Source organism: Alligator sinensis, unplaced genomic scaffold (assembly GCF_000455745.1).
Source record: "Alligator sinensis unplaced genomic scaffold, ASM45574v1 scaffold348_1, whole genome shotgun sequence".
Lineage (NCBI taxonomy): Eukaryota > Metazoa > Chordata > Crocodylia > Alligatoridae > Alligator > Alligator sinensis.
The window spans coordinates 1,969,934-1,990,060 of NW_005841932.1; positions in this window are offsets into that span (position 1 = coordinate 1,969,934).

The following is a 20,127-nucleotide window of genomic DNA, read 5'->3' on the forward strand; positions in this document are numbered from 1 at the left end:
GGGGGGAGGTGAGGAGGAAGGAGTGCTCTCATTATTGACATGTGTAGCTGGCTAGTGACTGTCACCCTTCCAACCCCAATGCTCTAAAGGAGGGATAGAAAAACTGCATAAAAGGCAGCATTTTTTAAACTGCCCCTGCTTTCTGCTTTGGGGTCACTTACTGAGCTGTCTGTTCTAGCAGCTCACCATCAGATCACTACGGCTAGCAACACTGATTTTCTAAAGGATTCCCTGTTTGCTATCCTAGCAAGAGGGATTTCAGAATACCTTTTTCTTGTAGGTGCTTTTATTTTCTTATTATATTCAGTGATTTATTCTTTTGAATTTTATACTTCTATTGGATAGTGTTACTATAGAATTTACTTTATATAGGAATTCACTATATATATTTGTTTTTATACATTCATTCTTTGCACCACACCAAAGCTATTGAGCTTATATACACACACCCATATATTTCTATTGCATTGATAAATCTCATCACTGAACCACACCTAGTTTTCAGTTTACATAGGAATGCAAATACATTTATATATTTCTTGAAAAGGAAGACATGAAACACATCATGAAGCATGGTGGAAAGGCAGGTGGCCATTCTGGCCAGCCTTCAGGGAGGGGTGGAAGAGGGAGTAGAGGGAGTAGAGGGAGACCTGTAAGTTTCCCCTCCACCAAACTGAGATGTAGCCTTTTTCCTCCAGCTAAAAGGGATGAGGCTGCTACAAGGAGCAAGGAGAGGGGACCAGGACCAGTACAGCAGCCTACTCCACCCCTATGTCACTTTCCATGCTGAGTCTTCCAGTGCCAGAAGAAGAGCTGACACTGGATCTAGATCTCAGTGCCCTAGCAAGGGAAATTCTGGGGAAGGAGGGGGAATAAGCTGAGTTTGTGCTCGACACCCCTCAAGTTTCCCTTTGAGCCAAGTCTCCTTCACCAGAAGGCACTTCAGAGGATGTTGGTGTAGAGGTGGAGGGAAACAGCTGAAACATAAACAGCTGAAGACTGCACCACCCCCTTGCCCTTGCTCCTCCTCAGACTGGCACCAGTGGAAGCATGCCCAAAGGGAAGTCCCCACTCACTCCAAAGCCCCCACCCCCCCAAAAAACAGAGGCAGGCCATGCTGGAACAGTGGGGGAAAGGTGGACAGAAATGGGGGTGCATTCCAAAGGCGAGTGAGCTCACCCAAAGCACTGGGGAGATGCTTGCTGTCAATGGCCAGCCCTTCTCCTTCATTGAGTGACCAGGGTTCAGGTGACTCATGGCGCTCACGGTCCCATCATATCAAGTGCCCACATGCACCACCTTCAGTAGGATGGTAGTGCCATCCCTGTATGAAGCATGCATAAAGTACTTGATGGAGGAACTGCAAAAGACAGGTTCACAAGTGGCCCTACACTTCACCTCAGACATTTGGAGCAGCTAGGGTGGAGATCATGCCTACCTCTCCCACACAGGGCATTGGTGTGACCAGTCAGGTCATCAGTGGGCTCTCCTTCAAGCTGAGACGAGGATGAGTCCCACACAGCAGCAGAGATCATGGGGTCCATGAACCGCTTGGTGCAGGGGTGGCTCACTGGGCAGGGCGAGCTCACCCATGGGTTCATGGTCACTGACAATGTCAGGTCAAGGTGGTCCATGATGCCAACTTTGTTGGCATTTCCTGTGTGGCACACAAGTTGCACCTTGTTGTCAGGGACACCTTAGAGGGGGACAGGGCTGTGGGTGATGGTGCTGACACTAAAAGCAAGCTAACTTAAAAATGCAGGAAGGTGGCAGGCTACTTCCACCAGAACATCAAGGGGGGCAAGATGCTGTGGGATAAAAAAAGCTGAACATTCTGCAGCACAAAATCATGCAGGATGTGGAGACTCGGTGGAACTCCACATACCTGATGCTTGAGAGGCTGGTGGAGCAACAGAAGGCCATCCATGAGATGGCCTTGTTCAGGGAGATTGGTATCAGTGGCCCCCTGAACAGAGATGAGTGGGATACCATATCCCAGATCTTGGTGGTCCTTAAGCTCTTCCTTGAGGCTACCAAGAGCCTCAGTGCTGCTGACACCATCCTTAGCCAGGTGATCCCCATAGTGAGGGAACTTCAGACCCAAATGGAGAGCTTCCAGGGGATCAATGTTCCTGGATGGTGCAAGACGCTGTCACCAGACATGCAGGCACTGGTGAGGCGGCTGGGGGAGGGGATCAGGAAATGGCTTGATCCCTTGCTGTCCAGCACAGTCCATGTGCTGGCCACCATGTGTGACCCAAGGGTGAAGGGCACCATATCTGGCAGCCAAACACTGAATCAGTGGATGGAGGGGCTGGTAAAGAAAGTCAGGGAGGCAGAATGGTGGAGTCAGGGGGACGTGGAACAGAGGGATCCACTGTCTCATACTAGCACGCCATCCATGAGTCAGTCTTGTCCTCTAGCACAGGTGCTGCCAATATGAGCTAGGGGCACGGCTTCTATGGTGGGGTTCAGAGCCACAAGACCCCAGCATCAGGCAGATAGTACTCTGAGGATGTGGAGCTGCTCCTGTGCGACCCCTTGGCCTACTGGGCAAGCCGCATCCCAGTGTGGCTGGATCTGCCTGGGAACACCTGTCCTGTCCACCGATCAGTGTGATGAGTGAGAGGGTGTTCAGCATCACTGGGAATGTAGTGACACCCCACTGTGCTTGCTTGGATGCTGGTTTGGTGGAGCAGCTGGTGTTCCTGAAGGTGAACCTCCTGCTGCTAGGGTTCCCCAAGCTCCAGGTGCAGAAGAACTTCATGCCACCCTCCTCACTCCATCCACACCTATTTCCTTTTTTCATTTTTTTAAAAAACAGGTAATGCCCCACTTTCAGCTAGAGAGGGCACTAACTGCATCACCAGCCAGCAGGGAAATAACATGTCCCTGCTGTGCTCGTTCCCCTGCCAGGATGAACTTGGAGATATGGGCTGGGGCTATGGGGAAGGAGCAGACCCCAGGTCCTGGGCATGACTACTAAAACTTCACTTTGACAGGGTAGGGAGGCCTGGTGAGACTTCTGGTGGTGCACCAGTCCCGTAAATGCCAGGACCAATGATACCCTGGTGAAAGGTTGTTAGGAGGTGCCATAACCTCCAGCTAATGCATACACGCACACAGTCCTGGCTGGGGAAAGCCCAGACCTGTTACGTCTTTGACAGGCCTGATGCTTGCTGGTTGCAGTGCAGTTGTGAGGTTCCTGGTGTGCTCAGCTTAGCTGCCCAGGATGCCAGATTTCAGGTTGAAAAATGCTTTGTCAGGCTTAGGAAGCTCCTGCAGCTGGTGTGTCTCCTGGTCCTGGATGGAAGGAAAAGTAAAAAAGCCAGAGAGTGGCCTGGAATGCAATGCAGGCGAAAAAGCCAGTCAGTGAAAATGGAAATGGAGGTGTCAGGGGGTGGGTAGTGGGTAGGGGGAAAGGGGGATGTAGCAGTGCAGGTAAAAGTGCAGAGGTACCTGGGCAATTCTGGCACACTGCAACCTGCCGGACATCTGACTCCCTAGGTACCTCTGCACTTTTACCAGCGCTGCTACATCCCCCTTTCCCTCCCCCTCCCCACCCCAGCCTTTCCGTCACCCCTGACACCTCCATTTCCATTTTCACTGACTGTCTTTCTTGCCTGTATTGCATGCCAAGAAAGGCTCTGTGACAGTTTCTTTTGGCTACCTTAGATGCTGCTGGTGCTGCTGGTGCTATTGCTGTTGAGCCAGCTATGCTATTTTCACCTGCTGTCATTTACAGTGGTGGACTGGCATGAGGCTGTGGGGGAGGAGGATACATCATTGAGGCACACTGTTGTGTTGTGCAGAGGCCCCCAGAGCCGGAAGGGTGCACCTGAACACACACAAAGTGTCACCCACCCATGTCACAAGTTTTGCTTGCCTGTGGCCAGAGGTGCAGAAGTCCTGCTGCACCTATCTTGTTGAGACCTGGCAGGCTTTGTGGCCACAGCAGGGCCTAGCAGCCAGGCCTGCAGTGGTCCCCACAACCCTCTGCCCCAAGACAGACACAGTTGTACAAGCACCCATGTTATGAGTTTTTCCTGCCTCAGGCCAGAGGTACAGGGACCCAGAAACCAGAGTCCTGCTGCATCTATCTCATTGAGACCTGGCAGGCTTTGTGGTCTCAGCAGGAGTAGCAGGCCTGCAGTTTTGACCTCACTGTAGCTTCACACATACAAGTGACAGGAGTTTTGCTCTCAAGACTTTGGGGTACAGTTTCTCTGAACTCCTTGCACCTATCTCCTTGAACCTTGACAGGCTTCATGCCTTCAGAAGGGGCTACCATTCCTGTAAGTTTAATGAAAATCAGGCCAGAAATGATAAAGTTATAGCCTGTTTTGACCTTCCCCATTATATCATATGTAAAAAGTAAGAAATGTCAAAACAGGCTTGAAACGTGAAAATGTTTTGACGGAACGACACGGGACAGCCATTTTGACTCAAAACAGAAGTTTAAACAAAATGCTGTTCCAAAACTGTCAAAATGGTGGTCAAAATGGAATGCTTCCGTTTCGCACAGCCCTACTGCCCAGGCATCTCTGCTTTCTGGGGACTGGTGCTGAGTTGTTTGTTTTCTACTGAGCTTTGGGAAAGGTCTGATTTGTTGCTTGCCCTATGCCTAATATTTATAGATGGTTGATTTGACATGCTAATAATAATTCTCTGATTGGTTTTATTTACATTCTTTGTTTCATTGGAAATTTTGGAACTAGATGCAGCCAGATTTTAACAGCCCTGGGAAAGGGGTCAAGCAGGCCAACTGAATAGTTAGTTACAGAAATATATCTTAGCGACCTTTCAGGTTGAAAACCCTTTGTCAGGCTGAGGAAGCTCCTGCAGTTGGTGTGTGTGCGTGCTGTTCCTGGATGGAAGGACTAGTAAAGAAGCCAGAGGCTGGCATGCAATGCAGGCAAAAAAGCCAGTCAGTGAAAATGGAAATGGAGGCATCAGCGGGTGAGGGACAGGCTGTGGGGGGTGGGGAGGAGGGAAGGGGCAAGTAGCAGTGCAGGTAAAAGTGGAGGGGTATCTGGGGCGTCAGATGTCTGTCAGGTTGTAGCATGCCATAAATCCAATGTCTATTTTGAGTCCAATGGTTTCTGTACCTAGGAGGCTGATTATGTGAATTTCATAGGCCTGGCTGTGAAAAGTGGTTTGTAAATTCAAACAAGCACTGGACCTTGCTAACCTAACCTCATCACCAGAAGCAAACTTCCTACAGCCTAAAACCTGCCAACAATCTCCATTACCCCCAGGAAATGCACACCAGAATCTATCAAAGACAACAATACCCAACTACCTGTGGGGGCACAAAAAAACCACTCTGTCTCCAGTGTCTCAGGCCTGATCCTGAAAGGGAATTTACAAACCACTTTTCACAGATGAGCCTATGAACTGCACTTCATCAGACTCCTAGGGATCCTAGGTAGTAAGTACAGAAAGTCATGGATTCAATATAGAAAGTGGAATTCTGACACACTACAAGCCAGACATCTGACTCTCCAGGTACCTCTCCACTTTTACCTGCGCTGCTACATCCCCCTTCCTCCCCTTACCCCAGCCTGTCACTCACCCCCTGATGCCTCCATTTCTATTTTCACTGACTGGCTTTCTTGTCTGCATTGCATGACAGCCTCTGGATTTTGTACTATTCCTTTCATTCAGGAACGGCACACACACATCAACTGCAGGTGCTTCCTCAGCCTGACAAAGAGTTTTTCATCATCAAATCTGGCATCTCAGGCAGCTAAGCTGAGCTCATCTGGAGACTCAGAACTCCACTGCAACCAGCAACCCTCAGGCCTGTCAAAGATGTGACGGTTCTGGAATTTCTCCACCAAGGACTGTGTGCATGTGTGTGGTTGCTGGAGGTTATGGCACCTCCTACCCACCTTTCACCAGGGGGATCCTCAGTTGTGGCATTTCCCGGAGCTGCTACACTGCCAGCAGTCCCACCAGACCTCCCTGACCCTGGCAGAATGCAGTTTTAGTGTTAATGCCCAGGACCTGGGGTCTGCTCCTTCTCCATAGCCCCAGCCCACACCTCCAAGTCCATCCTGGCATGGAAGCTCAGCATGGAGATGTTCTTCCCCTGCCAGCTGGTAATGCAGTGAGTGCCCCCTCCAGCTCTGAGACTGGGGAATTAAATAGCTTTTAAAAAATGAAAAAAGGAAATAGGTGAGGATGAAATGAGGAGGGTTGCATTCACTCAATCTACTTCTGGAACTTGGGGAACTCCAGCAGTGGGAGGTTCAACTTCAGGAGCACCAGCTGCTCCACCAAACCAGGATCCAAGCAGGTGCAGTGGGGTGTTACTACATCCCCAGAAATGCTGAATATCCTCTCGCTCAGAACAGTGGTCAGACAGGACAGGTGTTTACAGGCAACTGTGGCCAAATCCAGCCACATCTGGCTGCAGCTTGCCCAGTCAGTCAAGGGGTCACAGAAGGGCTTCATGTCCTCGGCAAGATAGGCCGCTACCAAGGCCTGAGTGCTACCTGCTTGATGGTGGGGTCTGGTGCCTCTGGACCCCACCATGGAAGCCATGCCCTTGGCCCACTTTGGCAGTGCATGTGGTGAAGAAGGAGACTGGTTGGTGGATGGCATTAGTCAAAATACTAACTTTAATAGGTCACTAGGTTTCACTGATTTTCATTTATCACAGATGAACATGTGACAAGGCCCTATTTTATCTTTAGCCAATTAACAAACATGAAACATAATTCTGATCTCAAACAGGCAGAAGAAAAAAGACAAATCTGGAATGTATTCTTTAAAGACTAAATTTCAAGTCATTCTAATTTCAATTAGAAGAAATATTTTTGATAAACACCTATTTGACTAAGTGTGACAGGGTCAAGCTTTCATTCCTGGGGCAAGCACTGGCCTGCCTCCTGCCTATGGGACAGCCACCCACCTAACTCACCTGCCATGCCTTGATGTAATAGTATTGTGATGTTAATTAGGTGGGAGACTTCCCATTTTGAACCCTGATGTTTAGGGGAATCTCCACAGCTCCATTCCATCCCTACACTGTGGCCCAAGCCTCACAGATGGCATCTCAGGCAGCTGAATTCAGCTGTACCCTTCACCCCATTAGCTGCGGTCCCCTCCCTGGGACCTTTGGCTCCCCAGTCAGGACCCTGAGCTTCTTTGCTCTGTGGGCATCCCTTGCGGTGAGCCCCTGGCCCTTTTGACCCCTCTCTGGGTCCTGGCCCCAGCATGAGTTAGTCGAGGTCCCTCAGGATAAGTCTAAGCTTCTTGGCTACTTTTACCATCACAACTCTGCTGGCAAGTGCGCCTCAGGCCTTTCTACACTCTCATAAGTTTGGGTATTGCCTAGCTAGGACTGTGTGGAAGCTGGAGGTTATTAGGTGCCCGCGATCCACCTTTCACCAGAGAGGTTTTCAGTCCTGGCATTTCATAGGGTTGCCGCACCACCAGCAGCCCCACCAGGCCTCCCTACCCTGGCAAGGTGCAGTTTTAGGTCATGCCCAGGACCTGGAGACTCCTCTATTCCCATAACACCAGCCCATAGACCTCCAAGATGTTCCTGAGCCTCAGCTCGGCCGACTGATGTCTCTCTCATGGCTGCTAGCAGAAAACTGCTGCTTCACCCTATTTATAGCCTGCTCTCAAAATGGACACCAAAATCAAGCACTGGCTGCTGCCTGATCTGGCCCTTAAAGTGGCAGGCACTAACAGTACCCTGCTACATTAAGATAAGCAACTATGAAATGATGTTTTGTGTGTATCTAAACTGTTACTAGGATTTGGTTTACAGTGTAATACTGCAAACATTTGATTCCATCACAACATTTTCTACTGTGATTCAATAGGATTACTCATTGAAGGTAATACATGCTATACTTGACAGTTCTGGTAATACTTGCTCATTTCTATAACCAGCTGATTCTACATAACTATTCCTTTCCCTAGATTTAGGTCAAAGCATGAACATAGCTAGCTGTCATCTTTTCCATAAGAAGGTCTCTTCTCAGACATCCAAGTTGAAAAATAAATTCCTGGTGGCATAAATACAATTTTTGGTGCCCAAACTTCATAAGTATGCCATGTTATTGTGGAGGTAAGCACTTCTAGACAACTTTACCCTGAGCCAGTGGAGATCAGAATGTAGTACACTTCAGTAATGAACATTGCATAATGGGATTATAGTAAGAATTATTTGTTCTATCAATGTTGTCATGTCATAAATCTCAGTCTGTTCATAGAACGGTTACTTATCATTCAGACTGATAAAGTGATAGCCGTGTTAGAAAGAAGTCTAATCCAAATAAGAATTACTATGCTTGGACTGTCAAGTACTGAAAAATATTTGTTAGAGTTGAACAAGTTAGGGAGCCCACCTAGTATTATGGTACCTTTATCTAGTTTGGAAACAAGCCTGAGAAAAAGTAGGCTTTTTACATTTAATAATGTTGATAAATAGCAAACAAAAAGAGAAGTTAAAAAAAAAAGTTTAATTAATAAAATAAATTATTTAAAAATATCATGCTTGGACATTTACCTTGAATAAAAATAACGGTTTAGATAAGAATAATAAAGTTAACACATTCTTGATACAACGCTTTTCCGTTATGCATTACAAAAATGCTTTATAAATGGTTCTGGGTACCCCTATGACTATTTTATATGAGTTAACTTTGGATCAGGCCTTTGCTGAATCTGTGTACACCATCCCTATTTTAGATGGAGAAATTGAAGTCACATGGAACTGACTTTACTGTCTCACATTCAGAAAAGTAGCAGAGCTGGGAAGAAAACCCAGGTCTGTCTTTGGCAAGGACAGTGGAATACTGCTAAAATACAGAAAAGAAAATGCAAATACTTTAGAAATGTGTAGAAAGGTGTGAGAGATTTTTTTCTGCTATCATTATATTTACTATTTTTTATTATCTAGTGAACAGGAGGTTATTTTAACTTATTTTCTAATATGCATTAATACTATGCTTTAGGATAGGGAATGCATCTGAATGTGTGAAGATTAGTGGGTCAAAATGTTAACACACAACTTGTGATTTCTTAGTATCAGTGAAGCACTACAACAACATTTTGAAATATTAAAGTAATGCATTTACCAATAGAAGGAACCAGGGGACAGTCTGAGGAGCTGTGATGGTTAATTTGAACTGCACCTCCCAGAAGCCCCCAGGGGCTGGGTGGCAAGGGAAAAAGGAAGGGGAAGCTTGAGGCTGGTTTAAGGAGAAGAGAGAGCAGCATGTGAATGGAACCTGGTCAGCCCTACACAAAGGAGTGCAGAGTGGAACTGGAGTTCTCACTGGCTTTGTCAGTCAGGACTGTGGACTGAAGGAGCTGGACTTGGACTTGGGGGCAGCTATAAGCACTGTGGGGACTAACAGCTTTTTGAGGAACACCTCTGGAGGAAGGTGGGGGTGCATAGGATTACCATATTTCCAGCAGCAAAGAAGAGGACACCTGAGGGGGGCAGGGATGGGAGGTAAGTGGGGAGGGGCATATGATTGTTGGGGCCAGTGATATGCCTGTGCCCTGCCTCTTCCCCTCACTCCTTATCCCATGCTCCCCCAGCCCTGTTAGCCTCCCTCAGTCTCAACCCATAGTCTCCTGCCCCCCAGCCCTGCTGGTGCCCCTCACTCCTGACCTGCAGACCCCTGCCCCCCCAGCCCTGCTGCCTAAGCAGCATGCATGCACGCAAGTGTGCACACACACACACACACACACACACACAGTGTTTCTTTACCTGGCTTGCCAGGGCCCACATGGGGAGCACATGACCCCTGACAGTCAGTCACTTTGCCCGCTTCTCCCAGTCCCTGGCAGCCAGCCCAGTAGTGTAGAGGGAACAGCAAAAAACCCAGACATTTGCTCTTGTTTTAAAAACCCACCCAGATGCAGGACAGGGGGCCAAAAGAGGACATGTCTGGGAAAACCCACATGTATGGTAACCGTGGTGGGTTGGGGGGAGATTAAGATGCTGAGTATATGTTACCACAGTGTTTATGTTTCTCTACCTTTTACTGGTTCCTTACCTTGGCCCATTGTCTTGTGACCCTAATCCCTATAATATTCTATATAAAAGTTTGAAGTCCCCCTTGCTTCTTATGCCACTTTAGGGGGCTACAGCATTGGCACAATATTAGAAGTAATACACTTTATATGCCTCAATTGTTGTAAAGGTAGAAGAAAGAGCAAACACTAATGTTAGTCTGTTATATTTATGGTGTGGTAACCATGACAACTCAGCTTGCTTTTCTTTTAATTTATAAAGCAAATATTAGAGTTTGTACAAATATTCATAAAATGTGCTCATATAATGTTGATAACATACATAGGGTTTAAAATAAACCTTTGTTTGTGTCCCATATTTTCTCATCTTTTATGCATTCACATTCTTCACAGTTGTCAGGACTTTTAAAATTATGTACTTGTCATTTTGATATTTTCCAGAATTAAGGTAACTTGTTTTGATATAATTTATTTTTATTTTCTTCTCTTCTTTTGCCTACTTTTTTCATTTTCTTTTGCTTTTCATTCTTTAATTCTTTAGTTTTTTCCCTTTTTATTTTTCCCTTAGTTTAGTTAATTCTTTAGTCCCCCCGCTTTTTATTTCTCATGCCCCTGTGTTTTCCTGAAATGTTAATAGTTTCCATTAAAAACACACACTAAAAGCTTATTGATTTATTGCATTTGGTTGTGTGAGTTGGCCTGCCAGCCCTGTGGAGAATTTCAGAATAGAAATTTCCTGATGAGCCAGCATCCAAAACAATTTAGCCTGAAGCTCTTAGCATCATCTCCATTTCTTCACAGCAGTACTGTTGAGTGTAGGGTTAGAAAGTTAACATTTTTAATATGTAGTATTTTAAAGTCTGAAGGCTGTGAGCAAAACTAACTAGAAAAACGTATGTACTGAGTCCCTAGCTATGAACTCTGCATTTACCTGCTGAATGACTGAGATTTTTCATCATTGCTTCATTAAAGGCCAATTTTAAAACAAGTGGGTCCTCCCATTGGAATCATTAGGAATATATGCATGAGTAAAGCAAGCAAAGATTGGCCTGAGGGGTAGTATTTGCTGAAAGTGACACTACAGTGTCTGGCAATCAACACTTTCAGGTTATATAGCTTTTTAAGGCATCATTAAGGTTCTTCCCATCCCAGAAAAGTGTTTGAAATTCTGGTTGTCCCCCCAAGGGTTCTATATTAGCCAACTTACAAAGGGAATGTAATTTAGAAAGCATTTCTTTTACAGTGTTCACAAGTAGATCTCAGAAATTTGTGGGTCACCCCCCACTTAACTAGAGAGAGAAATACTCTTTTGACACCTGTGAAGGACTTTTAGATTTCCTTCTCTGGCCATTGTTTTGTATCATTTCTCCTTTGTGTTCCTTAGCAGTTCCCCACTTATTTCTCTCTCTTTATCATCTCCTAATATCCTCATCACTTGCTAATATATGAGGGGTTTTAACATACACTGCCTGCTTTCACTTTTGTTTAAATCTTCTATGTTAGAGGACAGTATTTTAAAGTGTACATGTATTATGCACCCATGGCACTAAAGGATCGCTAAAGCATAATAAACCCAGAGTGAACATGGAATACATCTCACATAATTCAACTTGACTAAAATCTAAATTTATTAATACATTAATAGTTTCTACATAAAGAGAGAGAAAAACACTTAGTTCAATGGTCTCACCCAATCCCAGATGTTACTCCACTTCACAGAAAAAGTGGCCAATCCATTTCTCAAAGTAGAGGGTGGTCAACTGTGGGCAATGGTTGTTTTCCAGTCCACATGTTGTTGGATGGTGACTCTCACCCAGTTTCCTTGTTACCCCCTTTTTATGCTTTTTAACTTTACTCCTCTAATGATGCTTCATTTTTGGGATACTGTTGATTGGTTTCCCTTTGATCACTGTTCATGTTTTTATCCTTTCAGCATATTTCTTTGTTCCAACAAACCCATCAGATGCACACATCTTAATTTGGTCATTTACCAGTGCCTTAATTTGGGCATGCCCTGGACTCCTAATTTTGTCTGTCCATCAAAACCAGAAATTCCAAGGGCTCTGTAGTTGGGCACTGTCCAATTGGTCCCCTTTTATCAACTTTTATTAACATATCCAATCATGTCATCTTTTTTATTTAGTCAGTTGTGACAAGTTCAGTTAATTTGAGCTAGTAATATGGCTCACATTCTACACAGCTACGTTGATAATATTAAAACATAAGTTGCCTTCTCACATTGATAGAAAAGAAACAATGTGAGTGTGAACTCAAGGCTATGGCTGACCATGCAAATACCAAAAGCAGAACAAGTAAAAAAAGTTCAAACAGTACTGTAATTCACCACACAAGCAGGTGCAACTAAAGCTAAATGTGACAAGCTACCCTAACACATGTGCACATCTACATGTGCAAATAATCCAGGAGAAGTTTACTCCCATGTGAGCTATTTGAGAGTAAACTGTCCCCGGCATGTGTCTACACATGCAGGAACATGGGAAAAGATTTGCTGCTCCTAGCAGCAGACTGATCCCACTCCCTGAAGTTCTGCATCAGCCAGGAGGAGCTCTAAGTGCAGATGTCTCCTGGTGGGGGCTGGGACATTGCTTCCTGTGACCACAGAGCTAGGGCTGGGAGATAAGGATATTCCAGTACAGGGCCCGTGACTTTGGATCTTAGAATCTCACAGCCTGAGTCCCATAATGGCAGGGCCCAGGCTGGGAGGTCATTATCTCCCAGCCCCGGCCCATGGTTCTGAAGTGGACACCTACTATGCAGTAATTAGCTGTACTGCAAAGTAAAGCATGTAGACAGGCACCATGTAGACAGGGCCCATGTCATCTAAATTAGATCTGCTAAAATCTGTTACTAAGAATGTATTGGAACTATGAGCAGTAGGAAGTAACTATTTTAACTACCTTGGAGAAAGTATCTATTCACCCACAATGCAGTTTACATTTTTTTAGCTTCTTGTCAGGAGGTAGCAGATATGAATCATTTCAATCAAAATAATACAGGAGAATTATAAAGATTGTAGGTATTTTGGGGTAATAGTCTTCTTTTTGTTTTGTGTTTATGCACAATTCAAGGAAATCAAGACTTGTAGTAGAGATGATATATTTTATTAGACCAACAAGATTTTTGCAAAAAAAAATATTTATGTGATAGAAATGTACAGTTCATACACTTTTAGTTCATAATCCATGATTGGAGTTCTAGGTACTAGTCCAAAACTAATAACGTTATCAAGGCATTTGGGAACCTTATTCTTCCCAGTCAATGCAAATTTCATTCATCTCTGCAGAGAAGAGATTACAGTAGGCAGTAAGCTGAATTTGAGCCAACAGAGTGCCCTTGTTGTGAAGAAGGCTAATGGCATACTGGGCTGCATTAGTAGGAATGTTATCAGTAGACTGAGAAGAGTGATTATTCCCTTCTATTTGGCACTGGTAAGGCCACATCTGGAATACTGTGTGCAGTTTTGGGCTCCCCACTACAGAAAGGATGTAGACAAATTGGAGAGTGTCAATCAGAGGGCAACAAAAATGATTAGGGGGCTGGGGCGCATGACTTCTGAGGATAGCCTGAAGGAACTTGATTTATTTAGTCTGGAGAAGAGAAGACTGAGAGGGGATTTAATAGAAGCCTTCAATTACCTGAAGGGTGGTTCCAAAGAGGATGGAGCTAAACTGTTCTGAGTGGTGGCTGGTGGCAGGTGACAGAAGAAGGAGCAAAGGTTAGATATTAGGGAAAAGGGTAATAAAGCACTGGAACAAGTTACCCAGAAAGGTTGTAGAATCTCCATCCTTGGAGATTTTTAAGACCTGGCTCAACAACGCTTTGGATGACCCTGATTTGAGCAGGGGTTGGAGTAGATGACCTTCTGAGTTTCCTTTCAACCCTCATTTTCTATTATTCTATTCTGTAGATGTAGAATTCTTGAAACCCTTTTCTATTTTTTTTTCAGACCTGGATTCTAAGCTCATTGAAGTCAATGAGATCCTTTCAATTTATTTGAGTGAACTTTGGATCAGGCCTTTGCTGAATAACCATGACTGGTACCCTGTCACTTAGCATTTACTAAGGAAAGGAAGTCTACAAAAGGTGCCATTCATTTCCAAAAAGCAGCAGGACTATTCTATAACACCTAAGCTTTGAAAATTAAAAAGAGGTACTTCTGTTAAAGGATAATTTCTTCTGCCTGTAACATTTTGTGCTATACAAGATTTCAAAAACAAGTGAAGAATGGAGTTTCATTTCTTAAACTGGCATCCATGAAAATATTTATGTGAAGTGGAAACAAAGTAAGCTCACCTATGTTGAAATATTTTTCTAGTAATTATGTTAAGGTCATTTACATATTTTAGAGCCTACTACCTATCACTTAAAGTTATATATTATTCTGGTCTAATTTACAGTTCTTATTTTTCAGAATAAATGTTTCCCTACTCCCCAGAAATTGGTATTTTATAGTTACATACATTAGCCTGACCTTTTTTTCCTGAAAACAATGTTACCTTCTCAACTTTCTCTCCTCTTTGTGCCCATAGAAATAATTTCCAATTGCACAGTTCAGTCCTTATCATGAGGAATAGGAGTTTGGCTGGAACACAATTTTGGTGTGAATTTTTTCTCTACTATATACTTGTAACTTGAGCATAAAATGTCTGTGTACCCAACAACTTGCTAGAATCATTAGTTTCCCTTATGTATGTCTGTAGATGCAATAAGTGCTGATAATGTGATTTGCATGGAGTAATAGCAAAGGGACGAGGCATGAGCAATCTGGGTGCAACTTTTAATTAAGCACTAACAGAGTTTTTGCTTCTGATTTTTTGTAGATAAAATAACTAGTCTGTACAAATTAATGCACATTTTCTGGGTGTTCCACTGATGTACTTTTATGCCTAAATTTAGTTTACTAATATGTGGAAACACATAGTGATTGCTTAAACCTTATCTTTTAAAATAGTTTCTGGTTACCTATATTCTCCAATACTTGACTGCAATTATCCATCAATTCCAACTAGTTAGAGACATTTTTGGGTGGAGCCTCAAGCTGCACCAGATATCTTTCCATATTTACAACATGAAGAGAGGCTGAGGAGTGTTATGCAAAGGCATAGGAACACCAAATGCCTGTGGTCGCAGATGTGGGTTCAGTGATTTATGTTGTATCAGATGTTATGTGGTAACTGCCCATGTGCATGCTCTTATCCTCTTGTAATTGAAAGTTAACCAATGTACCTTACCCATCAATGAGACAAAAATGAAATAGGGTAAATGATTGCAAGTTAGCTTATTTTGCCCTAGGGTAAAAAAAATGCACACAGCAGATGCCACAGAGCAGCCAATGAACCACAAATCCCTGCTTCATCTCCATTACAATAATGCATTAAGTGCGTTGTACTCCAAGTGTACTTTTGGTGTGAATAGGTATGTTTAAACAGACAGTTGAGGACCCTCTCAGATACACCCCTATTTTAAATATGTTAAAATGTGTAAATAGATTATGATCCAATAGCACTCATCATTTTATTCTTACACAATTTAAGTAAGCTCTGCTGTAAAATTGGAGGATACATGAGACTGAGAAATCTGAAATACGATTGAAAGTCATTGAGGTGGAGGTATACAGAAAGGGTGTTTCAAATAAAAAATGGTGGGTGGGACGGTGGCAGAGAAACAATCTTAGACTAAAAGTAGAAAAACAGAAGATGTCTTTAGAAAAGTGCTGGAAAGAAAAATATATAGTAAAGTTCAAAGGCCTTTGTTGAAGGTAAGACCGAATCCATGCAGATTTCTAGAAGACATTCAGTCATTCATCACTGCTGGGAGCAGTTCAGGCAGGTTGAAGTAAGTACATTGAGATGGGGGGATGAGATGTTGAGTCCAAGGGGAGTTCATGGGTCCATGGGTGTGTGTGGGTGTGTGTGTGTGTGTGTGTGTGTGTTGCAGGGGGGGGTTACATGGTCTGGGTGGAGGTAGAAAAGGGGCTAAAAATAACCCAGTCAGGGTTGGGGGAAGGGGGGAAGGGGCACGGTGGTGGTAAGAACAGTATAGTCCCAGGGATGGGGTGAGTGTCTGGGTTTTCCTAGCCCCAGGGTTGTGCTGTGAACACATACAGGTGTTTGCTAGATCAGGTCAACCCTTCATAAATTGGATGAACCATTTTCTCAATCTAAACTTAGTTTGCATTCTGAGTTGACCTAAATTAGGTCCGGTGCCCCAATTTCTGGGCTATTTAAGCCTTGAAAATGCCTGCACAATGAGGCATTTAGGTCAACCTAACCTTAGTCGATGCAATGTTTGTACATGCCCTAAGAAACCACAAAAGTTATTGGATCCTGAGAAAAATATGAAAAGTCAAGTTAGTCTGCTAAGAAAATTGGTGACATAGCCATCAATCTTTCTAAGTGTGACAGAATTCATAAGTTTTATATGGCAATGAATTTGTGATTATTGATTTTCTTGTAGGACTGAGAACACTTGAATCAAGAAAATTAGATTGAATTTAAACTAATAAAACACAGCTCTTTCTTGAAGATTGTTGTAATTATTATAGCCCACAAAACTCCCCTTGGGCTGTATTGTATTTTGAACTAAAAATTAGATGGAGAATCTTTTGTTTTTGGAAGAACAAGTTTGATATCAGGGTTCAATTAATAGTCTTCTCAAGTCAATAGAAAATCTGAGGCCAAGAAATGTGGTTTTAGATAGTGTTTCAGGGTGGTAAAGATCCAAAACCATTACACTCCAAAGGGTAGTTATCTTTATAAAATGAATTAGTTGTATCAGTTCTGCTTCTAATCCTCTAGCCAAAATCTACCATTTCATTTTGCACTGTGTCCCACTTTTAGGCAGGTCAAAAAATGATTGTGTTTTCTTTCCCTCATTTTCTGGATAAAGCAGATTGAATGGTCAGTGAGAAAAAAAAAACTTATGATGTATGTTGTACAGGTCAGTATAATCCTTCAGTAGCTGGAACTGTTAATTGGTCATATTTCATAGGTGCATCCTTTTCTTAAACTTATGTGGATATTCTATATGATATTTTATTTTGTAAAACATTTTAGGAAGGCAAAAAGGAAAACAACTAAGAACATTGGCTGATTTAGCTCATATAGAACTCATCTCAGTCCTAATGAAACCAATTGGCCCACATATGATTCAACATATACCAAAACATTTTCAGGCCTAGAGCCTAAAACAAAAAGCTCTGAACAAAATATGACTTCTTACTACTGGGATTAAGAGCAATAATGATAAAGTTTGTATGTTACTAGGTGTGTCTACACAAGATGCTTTACTGTGCAGTAGCATAATTTACTGCACAGTAAGCATGCATGTCTACACATGCACATTCTTACTGCACAGTAAACTTCCTTACAAGACCCATACTGTGGGTGGGCCCTCCCTGGCCCCAGCCCTGAACCTGGCCTGGTCACGCTACCCTGGCTCCCAGGTTCCCTCCCCACAGCATACAGGGAGGCAAGAGATAGTGCAAAACTTTATTTAGCAGCCCATGCCCCCACAGCTAGATGAGCGGGGGCATCTCACAAGCCAAGGAACACATCAATGCCGGTGGTGATGTCCTCCTCAGCTGCGGAGGACAGGGAGATGTAGCACAGCCACAGATAGCCTTCCAGGCAGCAGAGAAGGTTGCAGAGCTGCCCAGGATTGCCTCTTCACACTATCAAAGCTCAGGGTCCTGTGCCAGGTGCACAGATGCACCCAAGGTACCACAGACAAAAGAAGTACCAGAGCATAGTGGATCAGGCTCCCCTCGGTCTATGCAAACACCTCCTTGTATAGCACCCAGGACCCGTGCAGCAGGGGCACACTTAGGGCATGGCCTCAGTGCAGGTGGGGGCTGGTCCCAGGGCACTTGCCTGGAGCTGCCGCCTGTAGAAAGGGTGTGGTACAGGCAACTTCTCATTCCAGTTATCTGGGAGCCCCATACCTGGGTGCTGTGGGCTTGGTGGCAGCACAGAAGACTGGTGGGCCTGCAGGAGAAGAAGAGAGGCCATGGAGTCTGGATCCATGCCAGCAGATGTAGCCAGGAGGCTAGCTTGTCCTGGGCTGGGAATAGGGTGGAGGAATCAGGCTGCCTGCAGCCAGCACCCAGCAGCACACTGGACCCTGAGGAGTGAGTGGGGATCAGCCAGCAGTTGCCTTGACCTGGGCCTGCCTGGCCAATTTACCATGGTTCCTGGGCACCCATGCATGCCCAACCACTAATCTGGGGCAGGCACTGCGTGGCCCCTAGTACAAAGCATCTTACATCAGGAATGTTGCAAACTCTCACAAGCAGCTTCTTTCTCATGGCTCTTCAGGGCCTGCAATTGCATGCAGGGGAGAGGCTGCAGTTGGCAGCCAGGATGCAGCCTCAGGGTCACTACTTCCCATAGCAGGAGGACCACATAGGATCAGGCCCTCTTCCTGGATTGGTTGGTGATGGCCATGAAGAACCAGAAGATGGATGTGTGGATATGGTGGGCAGAGGACATTGCCTGGAAGGACAGGTGGTGGTCAGAGGAGGTCACCCACAAGGACACGTGGGACCAAGAGTTCAGGGCACAGTTCCTGACCCTGGAGTGTGAGAGTGTAGAGGACCTGAGCGTGCAATGTGCAGTCATGACCAGGGCAGTGCAGGCCACAGAGGTGGACCACCAGGTGCTGGACACTGTCCTGACCCTAGCTGTTTCATTCTTGTGGCCCGCTGCTCCACCCCCAACCCTAGCCCCACTTCCCCCTGGCAGCTGCCCATCTCCCAGCAACATGCCCTTTCATGGGCCTGTATGGCGGTCCAGTGATACCTCCATGATCCAGGAGCCTTTGTCACAACCCCTACACCTGTCTCCAGTCACTCAGCCCCCCGACCTGGACCCAGTGCCACTGCTTGCCCCAGATCCACATGTATAGAGAGCCAGAGTTGCCTGCAGTGGAGCCAGGACCATATGAAAGTCCTGCTGGCCCTGGCCACCAGCTGCCAGTGGAGAAGTCACCTGTACCTGGGGGATCATCAGCTGCCATCGCCCCAGGTTGAGCCCTCTGCCCACTGGAGGTCTGGCACCCCTGGTGTGAAACCAGGGCTGGCAGGGCAAAGTTCCAAAATATGTAAGCATCATGGGCACTGCCTGCCCAGCCAGCACTCACATTGGTGAAGATGCTGCAGTGGTTAACAATCACATGAAGCACAATGGAGTGAAAGCCCCACTACATGCAACAGGGGTGGTCCAAATGGGGCAGACAGGTAAAGGAAGTGTGGGTCCCATCAAGGGCCCTGATGCACTGGGGGAATCCCAGGGTATGGAACCCTGCCACCACCTCCAGGGGGGTCAAAGACATGGAGCACAGTGTTCCCCAGCATGTCCTGAAGGGCATTGCACACCTGCAGGACGGCCACCCCAGTGGTCGCCTTGCCATGTCCAAGAGGTAGCCCATGTAGCAGAGGCTGGTGGGCAGGACCAGCTTCAGCAGGGTGATGGCCAGCCAGGTGTCTGTGGATAGGCACTGCTGCATGTTGATGTACTGCCACTCCAGGTGCAGGCAGAGCTTCTCCAGGAGGCCCAGAAAGGTGGCCTGGGTCATGTAGAATGCCTCCAGCCATTACTCATTGTCCCAGGTTTGCTGGACAATGTGCAGGCACCAATCCTGGCTGGCCTGATAGGCCCAGAGGTAGTGGGGCTGGAGGCCCAGGAGGGCAATTGTAGCCCTGGCAATGGCATCCTGGAACCTGTCATTATCATTCCTGCCATGGTCTGGCCAGTCGGATGAAGTCCAGGCAACAGCTGCATGGCGGCCACAGCCCTTAGCCATGGGGCCTTGGCCACTGCATGTGGGGGAGCCGGCAGTGCTTAGATTGCCACGAGCAAACCAGTGGGACAGCAGGGCCAGCACAGTGGCCAGAAGGAGCCTGGGGCACTGGGTGTCACTGCCAGTGGCAGAGGCTAGAATAGCTATGGTGCAGGAAGAAAGATGCTGCTGTGTGAGAGCTGCCATGTGCTGCCTCCATGCTTTGCACACTGCTGCTAACCAGAAACACAGCTGACCAGGGAGCAGAGAGTGGGGCTACCTTTTAAACATGGCCTCTGGCTCTAGGCAACTTCAGCTGGA